General features: G+C 50.4%; 1 protein-coding gene across 2 annotated transcripts in view; it reads right to left on the bottom strand.

Moving 5' to 3' along the window:
• The window catches only part of arl15a (ADP-ribosylation factor-like 15a), a 74759-nt gene that overhangs the window by 12572 nt on the left and 37934 nt on the right, over window positions 1-24253 (bottom strand). The window lies entirely within an intron of this gene.

The raw sequence follows: 24253 nt of genomic DNA, 5'->3' as shown, positions 1-24253 counted from the left end.
TCACTCCATGACTCGCATGTTTTAATGGTCACCATAAGGAGCATGACTACATTCAGTAAAACACATTTATGTTAACAATCAGTTTGTTCTGCAGGCCTTGCGTCAAACTACCATGCTCTACAGTCATAAGAATGGGTCTGAGAGAGAGAGAGAGGGGGGGAGAGAGGGGGGAGACAGAGGGAGAGGGGGAGAGAGAGGGGAAGAGAGAGAGAGGGGGGAGAGAGAGGGGGAGAGAAAGGGGGGAGAGAGGGAGAGAGGGGGAGAGAGGGGAAGAGAGAGAGAGAGGGGGGGGAGGGGGAGAGAAAGGGGGGAGAGAGGGAGAGGGGGAGAGAGAAGGGAAGAGAGAGAGAGGGGAAGAGAGAGAGAGGAAACATCACAAAAGTCACTGATGTGCCATACTTAAAGGTATATTCCAATCAAACGGCATTTAACAGCGTACCTTGTTCATTTGTTGTTCATCTCCCCATAATGTTACAAAAGGATAATGAAGTTCTTACATTAAGAGTCATGATGAGTTCTACTGTCGGGCTGAGAGTCATTCTTGAGTTGAGTCAAACCTTCGTTATCATTGTTTTACTTCACAGATAACTGTGTTTACTTTATCTGAACAGTCCACTAAATATCTTTGTCTTCTTCCAGTCATAAAATAATATTTGCATTCTATCAGTGACCCTACGCATGCGGATTCTTGCCAGACGGTAATTTCAAACAGCTACATAACAACGACGCCACAATGTGAAGTTGACTTATGAAAATGAACACATTTTTTACGTTAATGATGTTTTTGTTCTCTGAACAAATGAACAGTCAAGTCAAACAAATGTCAAGCTAATATAGATAATTACAGAGCAATGTCATCCATACTAACACCGGGAAAATACAAAAATACACCGTCTGACAGCCTTCAGGAATCGATACTCGACCTCCTGGTCAAAAGAGTTTCCCCAAAAAACAAGTTTGGGCGAAGGTGGAGATAAACTGGCTTGGGACCAAGGACACAGGTGTCTGCTTAGATGATGTTGTTTAGGTTATTTTATGCAGAAAGTGAAGCTGATATGTTTCCAAGTTACAATAAATTAATATGCATTGAGAGAGAGAAAGGGAGGAGAGAGAGACAGGAGACAGACAGGAGGAGAGAGAGACAGGAGGAGAGAGAGACAGGAGGAGAGACAGGAGGAGAGAGAGAGACCACCACCTCCACCTCCCCCACCCCTCCCACCTCCATCACCAACACCTACACCTCCTCCTCCACCCCTCCCACCTCCTCCACCCCTCTCACCTCCTCCACCCCTCCCACCTCCTCCTCCACCACCTCCTCTTCCACCACCTGTCCTGTACATGTTTGGACTATTTGAACGACCCAGGGTATCACAGAGGTATCGGATGCCCACTTTTAATGATTCAAATCCCAAACTTACAGGGATGCGTGTGGGCCAGATTGCGCGGCCCTCAGGGAGGCCAGAGGAGAGGTGGGGGAGTGTGGAGTCGATGTCGAGCAAACCACACCAGTGTTTTGGTTCCGAGGAGGCGTCCATTACAAACCATTATCACACATTTATGTTTCCACTAAACATGCCTTCAGAGGATGAGGATTTAGGGTGTAGAAGATTTCAGCACCCATTGTGCAACGGAGAGAGTTACACGAGACCAGACGATTGGACGAGTGCTGTCAAAGACGAGCTACTCTGCTTTCATTGGTTTTAAAATCTGCTTTGCACAGATTCAGCTAAAAAAATCATTTAGTGAAACAAATCAGTGAAATGAATCAGTGAAAAGAAGCTGTAAATTCTACTGTAAATTCTTCAAAGACTTCAAATGAAGTCTTTGAACTAATTTGGTAACTGAGTAACATTTTGGTAGGTCAACGTAAAGCTAAGGGAGGAATTATTGAAGAAAGAGTTTGAACCAGAGACAACAAAGTGAGATTTAATTTCAATCGCAATCAACTTCGGCAAAAAAAAAGAAAGAAGAGATTTATACACATATAATGATTCCATGACGGCAAACTGAGCGTGGAAAACTTTACATTAATAAAACTCTTGCCGACCCAAACGCTACTGCGTCCTGGGACAATGGTGGCCCCCACTAATTCTCCCAGGGGTGAAAACACATCTCTAAACACCACCGACCACAAGATACGCCCATCTTCCCATTCTTCATCCTCGTTGTCATGCATCACAACGGATAGTGACAGAGGGGATAGGAACTATTGAAAGCAGGCTACATTGAGACAGATCTTCTGGAGTTCCACAAAGATGAAAGACGAGAATAAATGCTCACATCATTCTGGTGCATGCCTGTGGTGTGGAAACAATCACTTTGCTCAGCCCACAGTTTAGACTAAGGACTCATTATCAACTCCCAGGGGGAAGTGGAAAGAAGAATGTTCCTTTGTGGGAGAGGGGAGGGGAGTAATTAGCTTGATTTTTTTTCGCAGTTAACGCTGTGACAAACAGAACAGAACATGTGCTACTGAGCTCAAGCTCCTCTTCAAGGTGCTGCAGAAGATCTGAAACACAGATCTGTCGTGACAGGAACAAGCACCTGGCCTGATCATCCCACCGCAGGGCAGACCCGTCCTCTAAAGAGGATCAGCCTCCTGGTGGACACGCAGACCCACACTGCCCTTGAATGATCCACATAGCTGTGGAAGTGGGATGGAAGGTTCCGGTGGGACAGCCTTGTGTTCTGTTGTGGCTGGTCCAGCCCTCTGCGTCTCCAGCGGGTGTTTGCACAAGGGCAGGTATATTCAGGTGTATGCCTCCAGGGATCAGCTAATCCCACCAAAGACACAGGCCTGATTGGCCTGTGTAATCAGGTATGCACCAATGAGCAGGCAAGTTATGAACGGTCGTTCAATGAAAGATTGTTTACCAGTTTCTGCTTTGGATACCTGCAGTTCGGATTATGTCATGCCTGACTGATGAGGGGAAGCACACTAAAGGTGTTGAGATTTTTTTTATTTGGGAGAATCCGTCTAGACACAGAATGAAAATAGGTTACCTTGTTTGCACTCGCTCTCTTGAAGGAAGGTTCAAGGGCTGGAGGCCAAATCCTGCACAATAGTGTCTGCCGACATTGTCTGAACGTCATTAGCATGGCTAGGACACAACTATATGTCTGGCTGCATCATTCTCAGACTGGAACCATCAAAAGATTAATTTCTGAAACGTTTACATGAACGCCAACAATTTGTACCATATTCATTTGACCTATACGCTCAATTACATGTTTAAAGACAAGCTACAAATCAACTCTTCCAAATAAATCAATCTAATTTCCCTCTCTGTCACAAATGCATGTCAATTAAAGCACGCCAAGTTCCCCCCTGAGCATGATCACAGGTTTGGATGGGCGTTATTTTAATTGTGGATTTTTATAAGCCCATGTAAACGAGAATCCCTGCTGAAACCACAAGACTTGAGAATGAGGTATGCAAAACCTGGCATCATCCTCGCTGATCCCTGCCCAGACAGGCAGGTATGGTGCACACCTTTACTACATACCTCCTACGCTAACGTAAACACCAAGGGTCCAATCTCTCACTTCCCTAAACGTTTCCTGGGCCGTGACTCTGGAACCACGTATACCTGTGTTGTAAATCACGCTGTATCTAAGATAATATGAATTACACACACGCGCACACACACACGATGCCTGTGGCTTCACTGATGACTGCAGTGAGCAACAGGTCCTGGGTAACGGGTGAATGCATTAAGAGACGTCACAGTGATTCAGGGTCAGTGTCCCTGTCAGCCTACAAGTCCAGGCATGTTCTGCCAGTCTGGTCAGCTCGCTTCTAAATGCGGAGAAAGACAGGATCAAGTATCCAGCTGCTCAGTTTATTTGGCAGCGAGAGAGAGACAGAGAGACAGAGAGAGAGAGAGACAGAGAGAGACAGAGAGAGACAGAGAGAGAGAGAGAGAGAGGTCATGCTCTGTCTCCTTCTGACCCCTTTAGAACAGAAGAGGAAGCGCACACGACACCTCCCAACCAGGAAGTGACTACGACACCTCCCAACCAGGAAGTGACTACGACACCTCCCAACCAGGAAGTGACTACGACACCTCCCACCCAGGAAGTGACTACGACACCTCCCAACCAGGAAGTGACTACGACACTTCCCAACCAGGAAGTGACTACGACACCTCCCAACCAGGAAGTGACTACGACACTTCCCAACCAGGAAGTGACTACGACACTTCCCAACCAGGAAGTGACTACGACACCTTCCAACGAGGAAGTGACTACGACGCCTCCCAACCACGAAGTGACTACGACACTTCCCAACCAGGAAGTGACTACGACACCTCCCAACCAGGAAGTGACTACGACACCTTCCAACCAGGAAGTGACTACGACACCTCCCAACCAGGAAGTGACTACGACACCTTCCAACCAGGAAGTCACTACGACACCTCCCAACCAGGAAGTGACTACGACACCTTCCAACCAGGAAGTGACTACGACAACAATCGTGTAACGTTCTGGTGCGCCGGAACTACTTATGTAACAGACAAATGTGACATATGGTCAGTCATTCAAGGGGAAAGGATGTATTATCTGTGTAGTCTAGAAAACAGAAACATAGTTGTCATTAAACTCAAAGGGGGGTTGGTGATGAGGTCACAGGAAGGGGGAGTCAACACAGACCAGGAGCCGTGCAGAGCTTTTTATCAGAGAGATAGAAATAAGGGACGACAACAGCCATACGATCACTCCTAACACTCAAAGAAAGGACTTCTCCATGGCTAGTAAGATAATCATAATTACTGCACGCATAGCTCAACAAGTATTTAGTTATTTATCAGCTTTATTTTCGGTTTCTCTCAAAGCATCCACCCTCAAATCTTGACTCCTGACAGATCTCTGATTCTAGGGGGAGGGGGAGAAAAGAGGGAGGGGGAGAAATGAGGGGGAGGGGGAGGGAGAGAGGAGGGAGGAGAGAGGAGGGGGGAGATAGAAGGGAGGAGGGGGAGAGAGGAGGAGGGGGAGAGAGAAGGGAGGAGAAGGGAGGAGGGAGGAGGAAGGAGGGGGGAGATAGAAGGGAGGAGGGGGAGAGAGGAGGAGGGGGAGAGAGTAGGGAGGAGAAGGGAAGAGGGAGGAGGAAGGAGGGGGAGAGGAGAGAGGAGGGAGGAAGAGTGGGGAGAGATGAGAGAGAGGAGGGTGGAGGGAGAAGGAGGGGGGAGAGATGAGAGAGGGGGAGAGAGGAGGATGGAGGGAGGAGGAGGGGGGAGAGATGAGAGAGGGGGAGAGAGGAGGGTGGAGGGAGGAAGAGGGGGAGAGATGAGAGAGGGGGAGAGAGGAGGATGGAGGGAGGAGGAGGGGGAGAGATGAGAGTGGGGGAGAGAGGAGGGTGGAGGTAGGAAGAGGGGGGAGAGATGAGAGAGGGGGAGAGAGGAGGGTGGAGGGAGGAAGAGGGGGAGAGATGAGAGAGGGGGAGAGAGGAGGGTGGAGGGAGGAAGAGGGGGGAGAGATGAGAGAGGGGGAGAGAGGAGGGTGGAGGGAGGAAGAGGGGGAAACGGACATAGCAGAAGTGAGTGAAGTGACAGGGTTAGGAGCGAGAGCGGAGCGAGAGTGACTAGCCGTGTCCACCCTTTGTATCCCGGAGGCCAGAGTGCATCGTCTGGAGTGCCCTGACTCTCTCAGGCTTCATTCAGGGGTAATGTACCAGACTGAGAAGATTACTCCCACTTTTTCATGCTTTCTGCTCACCTAAGGAATCCCTCTCTCTCTCCGTCTCTCTCCCTCTGTCTGTCTCTCTCTCCCCCTCTCTCCCGGCCCCTCTCTTCCTCTCTCGTCCATGGTCTCTGATCCTTGTTTACAGATCCGAGGGACCACCATCGATCCTTCTGGAGGTCCAGGTGAAACTCCAACAATGAGACTAATATGTTTCATGTGTCGTTGTCACTGATGGTTTCCAACAAATGTACATTTTGAATGCCGGATTATTTGACAAAATCTACGATGAAAATAACACAATCAACCCCCCCCCCCCCCCCAAAAAAAAAAAAACTATCAAAAATACAATTTAGTAAGTATTTGAATTCAGTGGCAGTTGTTCCTAATCATGTTGTCCTAGCACTCCCTGATACTCTGAGCTCCCATCGACTCTGAACAAGCACCTTATTAAGCATTGTGACAGCATCTCTCTAACTAAGTGACTGTTGGCAGGGGCGTTTGAGTTCTGGAGCCCTTTCAAGGACATCTTGAAGGGCCTCGCATGAGACCAGACCTGTGTTCCACACACTCCATCTCCCGCCACACACACCAACGCAAGAAGAACCTGGAGCACTGAGGCGTCGCAGACAGAAGAACCTGGAGCATTGAGGCGTCGCAGACAGAGACACGGCCTGTTTAGCTTCAATGGGTGGTAGCAGCTCAGATGCAAAGAGCTGGCGAGACACACACACACACACACACACACACACACTGCATGGCCGATCTGCTGCACACACTGCACTCTAAACAACCCAGCAGACCAGCATGGGGGAATACTGCTGTAGACAATGCTTGGATGTTTTGCAGGACTAACCGGTAGGACACCTGAATGAGGTCTTGTCAAACAACGCAATAATCAAATGAAATAACTCCTCCATTCCCTTTCCAAATCGGACATGAGCAGACACGAGTTTGCAAGTCCTCAGGTGGGAAATGAAATGACTTGACAAATTGAGTAAACTGCAGCCCGTCCTGGATGGAGTTTGACTGAAGATACTTTCGAACTCCTATGTGAAATATACAGGGCATACTTCTGTGTGTTTATCCTATGTCTCTCTATCTATCTCGCTGTCTGTCTCTCCCTCTGTATCTCTCTCTCTCTGCATGTCTCTCTGCATGTCTCTCTGCAGTGTCTCTCCATCCAAGCCCACGACAGCGACACTTTCACAGAGTCACAGATTATTTTGGAATCCTTTTATCAGACTCAATAGCACACTGGTGGACGGAGGTGGAGGGGGGGGGTTGGGATGGAGGGGGGGGGTGTAGAGCTGGCATCAGTGCAGGGTCCAGAGACTTGTCTGGGAGCTGGCAGTGGGCTGAGTGCATTCCCAGCCCCCTGGAACAAATGGGGCTGTTGTTTGGGCTGGAGGACAGAGAGGGATTCGCCAGGGTCACTGAGGACCGCAGCACCTCCAGACAGGGACAGGCGGACGAGGACCGCAGCACCTCCAGACAGGGATAGGCGGGCGAGGACCGCAGCCCAGCGGGGAGGCTCCCAGCCTGGCCAGGCACAGCTCGCCAGGGGAACAACATTACTCCGTATGGGACAGGATTACAGGGAAAAGACTGCTGTGATCACAACTTGTTGCTGCTGGGGACTTGCTGCTGGGGACTTGCTGCTGGGGACTTGTTGCTGGGGACTTGTTGCTAGGGACTTGTTGCTAGGGACTTCTTGCTAGGGACTTGTGTGTTCTGAGAGCGGCGGCCGTGCCAGGCTCACACCACAGTCTCAGACAGCAGGTCAGAGGTCAGCTCGTTCCAGCTCACAGAGTTTAGTTTTGTCTGGGAGGGGTGGAGGAGCGCGTCTCATGACGTCAAAGGGACGTAATTGGGGATGTTTTGGGTATTGGTGCGCGCGCGCGTGTGTGTGTGAGGGCTGAGAGGGAGGGGGGTTGAGAAGGAGAAGAGGATGGATGGCTGCTGATTTCTTTAGAGTCTCAGCCAGGCTGGAAGCCTGGAGATCCCTGCCCCAGATCCCTGCCCCAGATCCCTGCCCCAGATCCCTGCCCCAGATCCCTGTCCCAGATCCCTGTCCCAGATCCCTGTCCCAGATCCCTGCCCCAGATCCCTGCCCCAGATCCCTGTCCAAGATCCCTGTCCCAGATCCCTGTCCCAGATCCCTGCCCCAGATCCCTGCCCCAGATCCCTGCCCCAGATCCCTGCCCCAGATCCCTGTCCCAGATCCCTGTCCCAGATCCCTGCCCCAGATCCCTGTCCCAGATCCCTGTCCCAGATCCCTGCCCCAGATCCCTGCCCCAGATCCCTGTCCAAGATCCCTGCCCCAGATCCCTGCCCCAGATCCCTGTCCCCCAAGTCCCCTCTCCCGACCGCCCTGTTTCAGAGGACGTCTTTGTGCTGCTCTGCAGGCAGGGCGGCTGCTGTAGTTTTACAGGCCGGTGTGGACGAGGACATGAAGAGGTTTGTTTGCGTCAGGAGAACCTCAAGGTTGTTCCAAACGCTAAACCAGGCAGCCCTGGACGCAGGTCTTTATACGACCTGGAGTCTGCTGTTGTCCTGACGATCCAAGATCCTCCCAGGCAATAAAACAAGAGGAATCTGAGAGCGAGACCGTGCACTCCCAGCTTTCATGTAAAGCATACCTACATTCTAAGCCGTAGGTTCTAGAAATTCATTCGGTTTCAACCGTGAATTCTTCCTACTGTTACCTAATCTGTCTCTGCTGAGTGAGAGAGGACTCGAGGGTCCTGGAGGGAGGGGTGAGGGCGGGGTTGGTGTTGATGTGTCTGTGTGGTGTCAGTTCCAACCACTGCATTACATTTACTACAGACACACCATCTACCTTCCACACTTTCTTACAGCTACACACTTTCTGCGTGTGATACATGGGAAGGTGGTGTATCCAGGGTAATGCTCTCCTGTGTGCAGGTGGTGTATCCAGGGTAATGCTCTCCTGTGTGCAGGTGGTGTATCCAGGGTAATGCTCTCCTGTGTGGAAGCCAGATATGTTAGACTGGCCAATGAGTCAGTATAATATACAGCCCTTTCCTATTGGTGTCCCATTCACTTAGCATGCTTGTTCAAGACTACGTAAGCCTAAACTCTGCAAAGCCGTGCTGCCTTTTGTGATTAATGGAAGGAAGTCAAGCATCTGATGGCCAGGCCTAAATATATTCTTCCTCTCACGCTGCAACACTGACACATGAACGCACGGTTTCTCCATGACATCAACATCTCGTCCTTTTACCCACCGAAGAACGGTACCTATTAAAACAAACTCATGGGTTTGGCTTGAATGAAAAGTCCCTGGATCCCCACGGAGGTCCCGTACCGTACAAGCAAACAAACACAAACCATCGAGAGAGACTGTTCTGTGAAAACAGCCCACAGCTGGTAAGAAGCTACGCAGCCCAGCTGCTCACGCCAAGAAATCAGCCGACATTCTGAGGACAGCGGGAGCAGGGAGGATCTGGGAAACCACACGGCTTCACGGTAATTAGCAGTTCAAACACCCAGAGGAGGACCTGGTCTCAGCAGCGAGGCTGTGAACCTTCAGAGATCTCCTCAGGCTCTGTGTGTTACTGCAGTCCCCTGATTCCTCCTTTAACCACTAACTAGAACCTTTAACGGCAGGCACATACAAACAAAAGCTTACAAAATTCATGTGCACACATGCAGTAAAACATCAAACTAAGAAGCGCACCAAGATTCTCATTCCGGAACTTAAAGCATGCACACACACATCACACACCCACACAAACCAACTTCCTATGCCATACCTATGCCATCCCCCACCCACACTCCACTCCTCAAACACCACCCCCCTCTCCCACCTGCCCCCACCCCCCTCCCCCACCTGCCCCCTCCCCCCTCCCCCACCTGCCCCCTCCCCCACCTTCCCCCTCCTCACCCCCTTCCCCCTCTTTGGGAGGAGCAAAGCACTTCCCACCTGGACAAGCTTCAACTATGTGTCAGGAGCGTCTCCAGCCAGCTCCATATCCTCAGTGCGACAGTGTAATTCCCTCTGCCCCGCAGCCCTGTCTGTTAGACTCAGACAGACTTCATGTTCGTGTAGCTACATCGTGCTGAGAGAACAGCTCGCCTGCCAAGTATGTGGGCCTTGATTTCTCTTCTGGCACACTGCGGTTAACCCTTCCTGTCCAGACCCAGGTGCTGCACAGCCACAGGTAGCTGGGAGTCACTGGAACAACATCAAGGGTGGGTTGTGTTCTTGTGGGGGTTGATGTTTTGTAGTGATCAAGATCGAGGTTCGCCATATCAAATAAATAGCTTGGAAAAAAATAGTGTTCAAGACTGATTCACCCATTCTCGCACACACTGACTGAGCTGCCATGCAAATCTATCTTTTTAAAAAAAGACTAGAAATTGCAGCTGCCTGCAAGCGCTTGTGCTAAAAGATCTTTAAGAAGCCGCCTTGGGCCACTCAAAGTTTATTAGATTGACTCAAACCTAGAGGACTCTTAATCCAGAGACATGCCTACTTCAGAATCAACACTAGATGTAGCCTTTGCTGTCCTGTAATCTTGATTGGAAACAATTATTTCACTTCTATTTTGTTCAGTGAGTCTTGACAGCTGTTTAAGTAGCTGAGTGACAGACTAATGACTGAATATAAGGCATGAGTGGAGATCAGAGAGATTGGAGGTGTCAAGATCCAGACATTATTCCATCCAGGAATGCAGAATAATTTAGCTTCAATTAGATGATATTACCTTTCCCATCTGATAACGGTGCTGAACAAAAAGGTGGTCGATTGATTCATCTCTTCTAGGTTTCCGTTTTCCTGCTCAAGAGGATTTAGGAAACGTCACACCTTTTTTCCAAAGGCGCTCCAGTCCTCTGCACACACACACACACACACACACACGCGCTGTGTGGACACGATTGAAAGCCTTGAAAGAGCATAGTTTCATGGTAGCATATCAAGTAACCAAAGCATGCTTGCATCAAAACATGCCCATCATATCATACGTAGACAAAAGAAAAAGACTGAGCATTTCTCCTGTAACTGGGAGGAAAACATGATGCCCTGTGCACATGCTTCTAGATCAGAATCACAAACTGTCCTCTGGGTCCTCCCGTCTGGCAGCGTTCAGGCGTCAGGACGGCAGTAGAGAGCTCCACCTCTGGTCCGCCTCCTCCCGGGCCAACCCCCCCCCCTCCCCCCCGTCACGAGCAGGAGAATGGACCGGCCCAGTGGAATAATATAATAATATAATAATAAACATCTGGGTCACGGGGGTGCCTGCCCCCCCATCGGGAAAGTGGAAGACTAATCCTGAGATGAATGTCAGTCGTGGAGGAGAGGAAGGAAGGCGGGCGAGGGAGAGGAGGGCGAGGAGAGAGAGGAAGGAGGGAGGGCGAGGGAGAGGAGGAATGAGGGAGGGCGAGGGAGAGGAGAAGGAGGAGGGAGGGTGAGGGAGAGGAGGGGAAGGAAGGAGGGAGGGAGAGGAGGGGGAGGAATGAGGGAGGGAGAGGAGAAGGAGGAGGGAGGGTGAGGGAGAGGAGGGGAAGGAAGGAGGGAGGGAGGGAGAGGAGGGGGAGGAGGGGGCTTGAACTGAGAGGAGTTGAGCCTCCAGCCAACGCGGTCCGCTTGGCGCTGTTCCTCCTGGCTCAGCTGGCTCTCCTGGCTCACCTGGCTCACCTGGCTCAGCGTGATGCCAGGTGGCAGGGCTTTATCCCCGGGTCACACGCCCTCTGACCTCTTCACGTGCCAGCCACACATACGGTGTGAGCCTGGAGGATCACGACCAGTCACGGCACTGACCTTCCTGGCTCTCCACCCCTCTCCACCCCTCCCCGCCCCACCTCGCCCCTCCCCGCCCCACCCCCGACAGGCTTGCAGGGTTAGGGTTAGGGTTAGGTGTTTGGACTTGCAGAGGGCCCGGCGTTCAGAGTTAGACCTGCACACAGTTTATGGATATGTACATATACACTACACATTTATTAACATCCGCTAGCTTGGACAGATGCCGTATTTCGACAGACTGAGATTGCTTGATTGTTGTTTTTGTGATAATGAAGGTAAAGCGAAGGGGAGAGGAAGGATAATTGTTGAAATGAACAGACAAGCAGGTACAGTGTAAGAAACATAGACTCCCCGAGCTTTATGCTAATTCATCCCCAGAAAAGCTTGTGGAGAATCGCACAATGCTCTTAGAGTAAGCTTGACACCACAGACAACAGACAGAATCAGAGGCATCCGTTAGTCAAAAATTTAAATCGATTTTACCCACTAGCCAGTAAGATCCAGAACTCTCTAAGCTGAGGCCATCAGACGACTAATTCTGGTCAAACTAAATGAGCGGTGAGACTGTTACAGGGGTCTGTTTCTGTATGGGATCTGGGCCCATCAAGCAGCTTTTAGGAATGAACTTCATCTGACATTCAGCATCACTCTTTAAGCCCAATTTATACTTAGGTCGCAGACACTTTTGAAAAGGTCGCCAACAGAAATGCCGTCACGGTCGACACTTTTAACCGTCGCTTGAAAGTGTCGCCTACCAGGAGAAATTTCTACTGGCGCTGATGTCGTCACATAGTGTCGCGCAAGTGTGATTGGCTACATAGACGGCACGCGTCGTTGACTGCATTGTTTTGAATTTTCAGTGAACGCTCAACAGCTGTTTAAGATGGAAGGAAAAGAGGAGAGATGGCAGAGCAAGTTAGAACATATCCACACCTTTATAATGCCTGTCAAAATTAGCTACAGCCATTTTTCTCCGACCAATCACCTAGGCTACAAAGCGTAAACAATGTAACCATAGCTATGTGTTTGCCGAAGTATAAATGCAGCAGCTTCAGCGACACTTTTTTTTCTTCGTCTGCGACCATTTCAAAAGTGTCGGCGACATGAGTATAAACTAGGCTTTAGTGTTCCTCTTATCATGTTATGATTGCTTACAATACTGAATACTGAATATCAAAACTGTCATGACCCTGTCTGATTCTGCATCACCCCCCAGCTCCTCCCACCCCCAGCTCCTCCCACCCCCAGCTCCTCCCACCCCCAGCTCCTCTTCCCCCCAGCTCCTCCTCCCCCCCCAGCTCCTCCCCCCCCCAGCTCCTCCTCCCCCCAGCTCCTCTTCCCCCCAGCTCCTCTTCCCCCCAGCTCCTCCCCCCCCCCCCCAGCTCCTCCCCCCCCCCAGCTCCTCCTCCCCCCAGCTCCTCCTCCCCCCCAGCTCCTCCTCCCCCCAGCTCCTCCCCCCCCCCAGCTCCTCCTCCCCCCAGCTCCTCCCCCCCCCAGCTCCTCCTCCCCCCAGCTCCCCCCCCCCCAGCTCTGGGGGAGCCGCCATGCCTCCCTGGCCTCTCAGGTCAGCAGGCGTGCCGATTAGTCGCGAGAGCTTGACACAGAGCAAAGCCTGGCCGCTTTCATCTGGCCCGGTGGGTCACCCCTCAAAGCCTCGTTAGGGGATTGCTGCTTGCCAATTAGCGCAGCTCAGAGTCAATTAGCTTTTGGCAAGCCAAGGGAGGCGTCACATGCAACCTGCTCTGCACTAATGCTACCTGACAGCTCTGCAGATCAGTCATGTGTGTCTGGGGGGGGGGGGAGGATGAGGTGGAGAATGTGGTATGGGCAGGAAACCATACATGGGAAGTTCACTACTTAGGCTGAGAGATTGTGAGTCAACGAGGAAGGCATGCAGCCAATCACATCGCTGACATCACTTCTCGGCCGTACTTCATGTTTTGAGAGAGTATGTGGTCCCATCAACTGTTTGTGAATCCTGGTGGTTAATGTTTTAACCAGAGGGCTCAGTTATGGGGCCAAGCCAAAGCACTTCAGAATGGCTGAAAACACTGGCAGGTAGCGCAGCTTAATGGGGGGAAAAGCTACCCATGCGTACTGTCCATGTGTTCCTGGAAAAACGTGGAACATGGATTTTTAAAAACAAAAATGTAAAACTTCAACATCTGGAGTAGCCACAAAGGTATGCAGGCGTCAACAAGAGTGAAAGTTAATGGAGTGGGAAATGTGTTTTAACGCAGGGTGATTGTGCACGTGTGTGTTTAAATGGGGGGGTGGGGGGGTGGTGATATACCACAAAAAATGCAATAGTTTAAGTTTAATGTAAAAGAAAACGAAAGAACACAGCATGTCTGACAGCACTGCATCACATGGCATCTCCCATGGTTCCCCGGCTGGTGTGGGCAGCGTTCAGGGATAGTGCTCTTCTGAGAAAACAAGCTTCTTCATTGTTCCCTCAGACGGGTTCATATGATCACACTGTATGAAACCCCTCGGAGCTGTCCATCATTTCCCCGGCGATGATCTGAGGCCGTGATACGAGCTCTGTTCTAGCACGTTCCCCAGACCCAGCACGCACACACAGGCCAGAGAGGCCTGGATACAATCTCTGTTCTGATAACACAGTCCCAGACGATACGAAGAGAGATAAGCAGGTGAGGAAAATTGGGACATTTGCTTTCCGCTACAATACCTCTCTCTCTCTCTCTCTCTCTCTCTCTCTCTCTCTCTCTCTCTCTCTCTCTCTCTCTCTCTCTGACTCCGTCTGACTTTCTGTTTTGCATTTGTTTGGCCGGCTCGTGTTCCTGGGCAGTCTAATCTCTGGCTCTGATAGACAGTGTCGTTGGCATTGCCGGGTCCAGATCCGTATCGGCCTCGGTAAACAACAGACCTGGAAGTGTTCCGCCTGTCATTATCGCCCAGGCGATACTGATGTTTTCCTCTTCTCATCTAACCCAGTCTCCATGGTTCCCCAGGACTCTCATGCTAGGGGTTGTTATACCTCCGCAGCTTAAAGAGATGAGATGGAGGCCAATTAAGGTGTGTGTCCGTATGTGTGTGTCTTCGTGTATGTGTGTGTGTGTGTGTGTGTAAAAATGCAAGCGCAGTTGGAGTATTACTGTATTCTTTGTAGCGTGCAGCAGAATCCACATGACCTCGACAGACAAAGGTTTGTGCGTGTTCTGTGCAACACTGGGACTTAACTGTAGCCGTTAAACATTCATGTTTGGCTCAGCGTCGTGTCACGCACAGATACTGGAGGGGCAGGGCACACTCACCACCGCCGCGGGAAAACAGGATATAGACTTAATTAGCTAGCTAGAGTATCACACACTGCATGAAAACATCTCCCTGGATCGATCCTCCTCGTTCACCCGCCTCTCCCTCTCCCCAGATTAGGAGCAATAGGACAGAGTAAGGAAGAACTGACTAACTGGTGAAATCATCAGCTTGGTCAGTGAACCGGCGCATGGATGCCACAGTGACAAAGATTTCCACGATAGACAGACAACCTCACAGCGAGGCCTGTGTTAGTTCATGCATCAGTACAACATCTGCACTTTGTAAAGCTCTCTCTTGGAAGTCGCTTTGGATAAAAGCGTCTGCTAAATGAATACATGTAAATGTAAACATCTGCTAGCCCTTAGGATGGCTGTGGGATTTCTATTTATTCTGTCATTTCAGGTGGCATTTTAGGAAAATGTGGTTAGGGTGGAAGAGGTGAAATTTCGGTCAGTCAGGTAAAGATGACTTAAGAACGATGGTACACCGTATGGACTGACTGAAGGGAGGGCAGATATACAAATGAGCTGTATATACATGGACGATGGTAAATATAGACTCAACGACAGACAGACCCAGCTGGAATCCCAAAGCAGATTGTGGTCTGCTCTCCTAATCTGTCTGCATCCCTCTCTCCTTTCATCCTGTCAGTTTGAGTGAGAAAATACTGAGGCCGGGGGAAGGAGGACCTCTTCACTTCTAAGAAAAACAACTTCAGTCAAAACGTCGAGTGAAGGACAGAAAAACAGACGTCTAGAAAGACGAGCCTCTCACGGTTGGGTTCGATTTCCCTCCAACGGATCCCAGTCCCTGAGGCGTGATGGTGCCAACCTCTCCGGGAGCAGGTTCCTCCCCTCCTGGCGTCGGCACAGTCAAACCCTACCTCCATCAGTCGGATGGGTTCTCCTTGGGATTATTAATCCGCAGAAATGTTTTTAAACCACCGAGCCGGAGAGAGGAGCCACAGGCAGTTCGGGGAACGGTGACCTCAGCGCTGCGTTTGGTTGGAACACACTGTTCGTACTTCCAAACTGCAACTGACTGTTAGTTTTTGACGACTCCCAGCATGGAGACGTGCTCTGGAATCCTGGATCTCCCACACTAACACTAGATGTTAATAGTCTCACTCCCAGCTGGGGGAAGCTGCAGGCATAACAGGCCGTCCAGCAAGGATTTTCTTGCCCTGCTGTGACAGACACAACACTGTGTGCATCAAGAAGAAGAGGAAGAATGAAAGAAATCACATCAAAACTCCTTTGGAATGTTAATGTCACACACACACACACACGCCCTCTAACCCCCCCTCCCAATCCCACACACACACACACACACACACACATTCAACCCCCACCCCCCCATCAGAGTCAAGACATCTCTGGGTCAGGTCAGCAGGGTGATTAAGACCCCTCAGATGGGGTCGTGGAGATCAGCGATCAAACCGACGGCAAAGCCCGCTCCCTCTGCCCCTAACACCACCCCCCCACCATTCACACCACCTCACTTCACGGACCCCCTGATCGTGGAGACAAAACAGTGAGCATCTCCCCACTCCCCTTCTCACCCCCCTACTGGTACTCCAGTGGTGGCCTGACCCAGTCAGGGGGGGGGGGGTGACGAGACAGTGACAGCTCCACAAATGATTGATGAGGACGTGGCCACTGAAGGGGCCGAATGGACACCGGCAGAAGGAAGAATACGTGTCCCATCTGTGCCTCCTCCCCAGCAGGGTGAGCTCTCATCTAGCTGATGTTCATGTGGATCCCTGCGGCGGCTCGACTCTGCTGCGCGTGGTCAGCTCTCAGAGGAGCCGAAGGAGAGGGTCTCTCAGAGGAGCAGGAGAGGGTCTCTCAGAGGAGCAGGAGAGGGTCTCTCAGAGGAGCAGGAGAGGGTCTCAGAGGAGCAGAAGGAGAGGGTCTCTCAGAGGAGCAGGAGAGGGTCTCTCAGAGGAGCAGAAGGAGAGGGTCTCTCAGAGGAGCAGGAGAGGGTCTCTCAGAGGAGCAGAAGGAGAGGGTCTCTCAGAGGAGCAGGAGAGGGTCTCTCAGAGGAGCAGGAGAGGGTCTCTCAGAGGAGCAGGAGAGGGTCTCTCAGAGGAGCAGGAGAGGGTCTCTCAGAGGAGCAGAAGGAGAGGGTCTCTCAGAGGAGCAGAAGGAGAGGGTCTCTCAGAGGAGCAGGAGAGGGTCTCTCAGAGGAGCAGAAGGAGAGGGTCTCTCAGAGGAGCAGGAGAGGGTCTCTCAGAGGAGCAGGAGAGGGTCTCTCAGAGGAGCAGGAGAGGGTCTCTCAGAGGAGCAGGAGAGGGTCTCAGAGGAGCAGGAGAGGGTCTCTCAGAGGAGCAGAAGGAGAGGGTCTCTCAGAGGAGCAGGAGAGGGTCTCTCAGAGGAGCAGAAGGAGAGGGTCTCTCAGAGGAGCAGGAGAGGGTCTCTCAGAGGAGCAGGAGAGGGTCTCTCAGAGGAGCAGGAGAGGGTCTCTCAGAGGAGCAGGAGAGGGTCTCTCAGAGGAGCAGAAGGAGAGGGTCTCTCAGAGGAGCAGGAGAGGGTCTCTCAGAGGAGCAGGAGAGGGTCTCTCAGAGGAGCAGGAGAGGGTCTCTCAGAGGAGCAGGAGAGGGTCTCTCAGAGGAGCAGACTGCTGGAGGAGCATAACGAGAGGACCGTGCCTGCAGTTCCCCCGCTGTGCGCGCAGGGGAGACCCCCGCGCACTGATTCAACTAGAGTTCAGCGAGGCTCTTTCCTCCGAAGGCCAAAAGGCCTTTAGTGAGTTATATAGTACCACAAGCTGGTGCGGAATCAAGTATGTAGCAGTGTGTGTTGTTTACACCCGTGGGAAACAGCTTAGATGGATATAGGACAGAGATGTTTAGGGCTGGACACGTGGGGGGGATCGAGGGAGGACGAGGAAGGGAGAGAGGGAGGAAAACACTTCCAGATCGAAAGTATGGTTTGCGTGATGGCCAGATTAGTGCCAGCACCCATAAAACTGGTTAATGATGGCTTTCTGCAGCTAGTCTGATGAAAGGGTAGTGGTGCTCAGGGTTTGCCAGATCCTAATCTGGAGTCTGAAGTGGGGTTGGGGTTGCCAGGGTTGAAGCATTGATTTTTCCTTTCTCTTTCCTGCACCTCCCCAGAAGGACCTGTGGGTGGCCATGCAGCCGTGGGGGAAGCAGCTGGGGGGAGACACAGCAACAGGGGCCAGGGTTCTGTCAGTGCCTGCAGGTATTTCCTGTGGTTTGTGTTATCATGGTGCTGACACAGTCCTGGCGGGCGGGACAGGAGGGGAGGAAGGGCCAGTTCTGTGGGCGGATGTGAAGTCAAACTGGCTACACCAATCACATCTGGTTTGATTTGAGATGAAGGCAGTGTGAAGATCACTGATCTACAGGAGCCGGTCGCTCTACGCCCTGTTCGCTCTACGCTCCTTTCTCTCTACGCTGTTCGCTCTACGCTCTGTTCGCCCTACGCTCTGTTCGCTCTACGCTCCGTTCGCCCTACGCTCTGTTCTCCCTACGCTCTGTTCGCCCTACGCCCTGTTCGCTCTACGCTCCGTTCGCCCTACGCTCCGTTCGCCCTACTGTTCACTCTACACTCTGCATCAAGTGCCACGCTTCAAACGCATTTTCTGTCCACCACAACCCTCTCTCTCGTCATCGATTAATCGGACGAGTCATGATCTGGCAGTGGCAGGTTAGACATCCTATTCTAAAGCTGAACAGCAAATTCAGCACATTAAACATTAAACATATATTTCTCAGAACTAGGCTATATCAAAAGTACTTCACGGGCTGAGAAAAATGTTTGGGAAAGTGGAGTTGTTGAAAAGACTAATACAAACCCTGATAAATGATGGATGTTTTTAAACTGATGGGTTAACACAGAGCTGCCGGCAATGACCTCATCCACAGTTCAGAGGAACAGTTTCACTTTAGCACTTAGCTTCCCTCACTGTACATCCTTCAAAACACACACACTCTCTCTTTCACCTACATGGATGCATTAGCCTACACACACACACACACACTCTCTTTCACCTACATAGATGCATTAGCCTACACACACACACACACACACACACACAGCCCGTTAAATGTATGCATCAGTGAAAAGGTCCCCATGCATGGAGGCATGTGCACACACACACAAATATAACAGCTATATTTGCAGCTGACACAATCCCCACACTTGACATGTGTTGCTGTGTGTTGTGTTTGTGTGTGTGTGTGTGCGCGTTGTGAGTGTGTTTGAGGGTTTATATATTTAAATGATTAATGATGTGTTTGCATGACAGCGGTAAAGGTCAGAATCGTTTGTTCTGTTGCTCTTCTTATGACTTTGTATTCTTACTGGGGGATATTCACTGCAACAAGACAAGACAAGGCAAACAGGATCAACTTCCTTGGCCAATTATGACTTTGTGAAACAGCACAAGCTCCCATGAGCATGCTCTGTGTTTATATTTGCCTGTGTGGTGTAACTGTGTCACAAAGCATAAGAAACATCGGCTTTAACTTTGTGGCCCAGGAAACAGATGTGCCTCAGATCCTAACAGTGATTGTTAGGATCCCCTCACGGCCAGCTGGGGACTGGACTGACTCTGGTGTGTGTGTGTGTGTGGGGGTGTGTGTGGGGGGGAGGTGTGGGTGTTTATTTGGGATCTATTGTGTTTTAGTCATTAAGGGACTTTGCGCAAAAATGTTTCATTTGCCCGTCTTCAATTTTGAAGGAGCTCCAGTTCTGGTTTACAAGGTTAAATCCTGCAGTCCATACACTCAGTCTCCCTCATCCTCATCCTCATCCTCTCTCTCCCTCATCCTCTCTCTCTCATCCTCTGTCTCTCTGTCTCTCTGTCTCTCTGTCTCTCTGTCTCTCTGTCTCTCTGTCTCTCTGTCTCTCTGTCTGTCTCTCTACCTGGTGTCTGGTTCATTTTCCAGTGAGAAACGTTTGTCTACAACCCATCAAATGAAGGAACAACATCTGACAGTCAGGTGTTCCTGGTGATCACCCTCTGCTGTGAGGCTCTGTTTGGTCTGGCAGCGTAGCTGCTGTCGTGGTCATCCTCCGTGTCTCTGAGATGACTGGCACCCACCTGGGATCACACGTGATTTAGGAAGGCACACACCGGTCTATGAAGATCACCGGAGTTCACAGTGTGCCAGTCCAAGCAATAACCACACTGTAGTCCTCCCCCAAGAGCTCGAAGATACTGAATCAAAGCGTAAATTTGGATTAGGTTTACACAAACGCCCCAAGCAGTTTTCCAGGAGCATGGAGAGTTGCATAATGGAGGAACTGGAAGAAGTTTGGAAGAGAGAGCAGGCTTTCTGGCCAAGCCGCGGAGCGGAGCGGGAACAGTCTTGGTCAGGGAGTAGGTTGCAATCCTTCATCTGATGTACAAACAGCCCAAAACAACAACCTGTTATTTTTAAAAACGTTTTCAGAAGTGGTCCTTTCCCTTTCCTTCTCCTCTCCCCCTCTTCTCCTTCTCCTCTCCCCCTCTTCTCCTTCTCCTCTCCCCCCTCTTCTCCTCTTCCTCTCCCCCTCTTCTCCTCTTCCTCTCCCCCCTCTTCTCCTCTTCCTCTCCCCCCTCTTCTCCTCTTCCTCTCCCCCCTCTTCTCCTCTTCCTCTCCCCCTCTCCCCCTCTTCCTCTCCCCCCTCTTCTCCTCTTCCTCTCCCCCCTCTTCTCCTTTCACCCTCTTCTCCTGTTCCTCTCCTGTTCCTCTTCCCTCATGACGCATCCTCCTCTTGTTTCTTCTCGCTCCATCCTCCACACCAGCGCTGGCGTTTAAACAAGGCCCATCCCGGGCCAGCGGCCTACAGGCCCAGCCATCCAAACAGCCCTGCTTTGTTGAGGTGTTATATCAACAGGGCCAGGGCGACCCCCCCGCTCCCCCCCCGCTCCCCCCCGCTCCCCCCCGGCATCCTTTGGGACCCCAGCAGGAGGAGCCTGAAGTCAAGCAGGAACTCTCTCCTTCGTTTACGCCCGTCCCCTCCCACTGCCTCCTCCCTCCCCCCTCAAACACTTATGGCAGCAGTGAGGGCAGCAGTGAGGGTAGCAGTGAGGGCAGAACTGAAGCCCTAACTGGTCTTATCAACCCTCCTGCTCAGGTAGAGCAACACTATAAACAAGGAACATATTGAGAATACGTGAGAGATATGGACCTTCCAAAGTCCATGTGGGTTAGTTTGTGAAGTCAGCAGACTTTCTTCATTAAAGAAGTGAGTGCTCAGAGAGAAAGAGAGAGAGAGAGAGAGAGAGAAAGAGAGAGAAAAAGAGAGAGAGAGAGAAAGATAAAAAGAAAGAGAAAGCCCATGTGGGTTTGTTTACAAAGTTAGCCTACTTTTTCCATCAGGTCAACTTGTGTTCTATCTCTGTAACACAAGACAAAGCATTGGACAGTAGCTGACGATTTGAGTTCACTTCATCCATGACACTGGCATCACCGTGGCGATCTCAAAGCTCCCAGTCAGGAGGGGAGACTCCTCATCTCCAAGGCAACTTGCCGGTTGAGCAGGAAAATGAATCGTGCGGTGAGCGTTTGCAAAGGCCAAAAACATAATCTAATAGAACACTGGAACAAAACATGAACCATTTCATCTGTGAGCCTCAATCGAATTTTGCGATGTTGAACATCGATGAAGATGTTTGGCAATACACAAACGTTGTTTTAGTAGCAGTTTATCTGCTCATATCTGTAACTTCATACAGCATGTAACAACTATCAGACAAAATGTGTGTTTTCACATCAATGCAGTCTTCTTTTCAATCCGAAACAGGAGACTAATGTATCACGACACTTTAAACAGCTTAAAGACCATAACTGGTGCGCTTTGCTTCAGAAACCACTTACTTATTTTACAATGAATGGTTCCCCTCCTGAAATCTGAGAAAGATTAAATGAAATAGGAGTCATATATGTCACTTGAGAACCATAACGCCTCAGCTGCTTAAGGACAATCTGGCACTGAAGGTGCTGGTACAGGGAGCTAGAGTAGATTTTTCTTTCCAAAAGTGTAACTTTAGAAAGAAAGAAAGAAAAAAAAACGAAACAAAAAAGACAGTTTTCCCAATCTGTGGCCTAAACTCAATTCTAACAAAACCTCCCTCGTAAAGGAACAACAGCCTCAAAGCTCCACCGCCCAGTCAAATGAAATGTGACATCCGTTCTGCTTGGACAAAAGGTTTCCTTCCAGAGCAGAGAGTCATAGGGACGTCTTCTTAGCAGGTGGCCATGACTCAGCTAGCAATGCGGGGTGAGTCAGCGCTAGTCCGGGCATCAGAAAGGCCTGCAACTGGACGAAGGCGTCAGAGACCGCAACACGAGCCACAGACTCACAGGGCAGCCAGGACCGCACAGAGGTCAAAAAACAGCGTATGAAACACGCTAACGCTTTCTACCTCCAACGTAACATAAAGAAAGCAAAAAATAAATATCAATAAATAAACACCATCCATTATGCTACTATTTATTAAATTCCCGGAACGATTTGAAGATCAAGCACACTCGTTCGAGGACTTGTTTTAGAAACCGTTGTGGTAGAGCGCGCGTGCAGTGACCTGGCAGCTTCACCGCGAGGTCCCTCTCAGGCTACGAAGCTCTGAATAGCCGCGCTGTCGCGGTCGATAAAGTCTTGGAAATGGTCCGGGGCGAATCTTTAATTGAGCTTTCAGGCCCGGCTGGGGAGCGCGGCAGCGCGGGCAGCGGAGGAGCCGGTGAACAGGATCATCCGGGAGAAGTTCTCCACCTGTTCCTCACGCACCGGGGTGTTTTTAGTATAACTTTCATCTAATATTAAGCACCATGGCCCTGGAGGAGAACGTTCTATCAAGCTTCATCAATTAGTCATGAGAACAAATAAATGTTCCCAAACTTCATCCTCCAGGAGAGAGCGTGCTGAGGTAGTAAGGGTGGCCGGGCGGGCAAGCGGGAAAGCACAGCATGTCTCCCGAAGAAGAAAAAGACACCTTTTCCATGGTACGTTATGTAACAGAAAAACCATACGACTTACATTTATTTTCTGCAGGTTTTGAACGGCCCATGACTGGAGGTGGAGCCAGTTACCACTGCAGCATCTGCCATTGAAGGGAAAATGCACCACCCTTACGGATTACTGTTAACATAAAGAGAGCTAGCCCACACACACTGCAGGGTGGTGGAGTTGGGGGCGGGGTCACAGGGAAACAGAAGACCCCCCCTTCACCTCTCTGACAGGGCCTGTGTGTCCTAAACAGGCCTTCAGGGTTAGGGTTTGTCCTAAACAGGCCTTCAGGGTTAGGGTTTGTCCTAAACACGCCTTCAGGCATTTTCTCTCGAAGAGCACCGTGCCAGTTTCCCCTGTTTACAAGCTGCAGAACTAATTTCAAAACCTTCAGACTAAGAGGAGATTGATGGAGCGAGCGGGAAAGCCACACCGTGAGCTAGCGGAGTGGTGGGTCTTTTTTTGTTGTTGATCGGTTCTAATTGGTGACAGGATTAATGAGGAGAAACAAAAGAGCAAGTGTTTGTTGTGAGTTGCCTCATAAAGCTAACAGCATGGGTCGCAGGGAGATTACGGACGTTTCCTTGATGAACACGGAAACGTTTGTTACGCTCTTTAAAAACTGATCAATGTGCACCATATACCTCCCTAAATAAATCTTATGAATGCTCTGACATTTTTGTAAAATGGAGATATGTTCACTGCTTGTTCATTTCACTCACGTAACATTAAAACCTCACAAAAACCAACCTAGCTTTACCTTTCAAGAAGCAAAACAACTGCTACTGACTTGCTTTGGGGAAAGTCGCTAACTTCAGACTTAAGCTAACCGCAGTTAGCATCCTCTCTCATGACAATCACTCTCCTCCCCAGATGGTTGGTAGGCTCTGGGTTTAGAAACAGGAGCGAGGTCCGAGTAGCATTTACATCATTACATTTACACTTAGTCATTCAGCAGACGCTCTTATCCAGAGCGACTTACAGTAAGTACAGGGACATTCTTCCCGAAGCAAGGGTGAAGTACCTTGCCTAAGGACACAACTTAATTTGGCACGGCAGGGAATCGAACTGGCAACCTTCTGATTAATAGCCCGATGCCCTAACCACTCAGCCATCTGGGCCCAGACATCAGACACCTAGCAGCCGCTAGCCACAACGTCCCACACCAACGAGTTCCACGTCGACGACGCATCCAATGTACCGGGGCGAGCGTCTAACGAGACTAGTGGGGGGTGTCAGTGGTGACATTTCAGTCATCGAGAGACGTCACCGGGAAGCTTCCCCTGTCTGTGAAATGAGTGGTCATGGTAACGACCTTTTGGTGACTGGTCACGGATCCTCTATGCAGCAATATTATAATTATTATGATATCAGTTAGGAGGGAAGTAGAAATGACTCTACAGTGTAACTACAGCTATATCTAATACAACCATTGTAAATAGGTAGTGAGATGGTAGTTAATGTGACCTTAATTTCAAGTGTGAACCAGTGTCTTAGTAAGGTGATGTAAATAAACTCAAATTACAATTTAGAAATCCTAAATTGTTTCTGTTAGTAG

This window comes from Hypomesus nipponensis, chromosome 28, assembly GCF_054491055.1.
Source record: "Hypomesus nipponensis isolate SF chromosome 28, ASM5449105v1, whole genome shotgun sequence".
NCBI lineage: Eukaryota > Metazoa > Chordata > Actinopteri > Osmeriformes > Osmeridae > Hypomesus > Hypomesus nipponensis.
The sequence above is the reverse complement of the archived record's forward strand: the minus strand, read 5'-3'. Positions and strand labels throughout refer to the sequence as shown.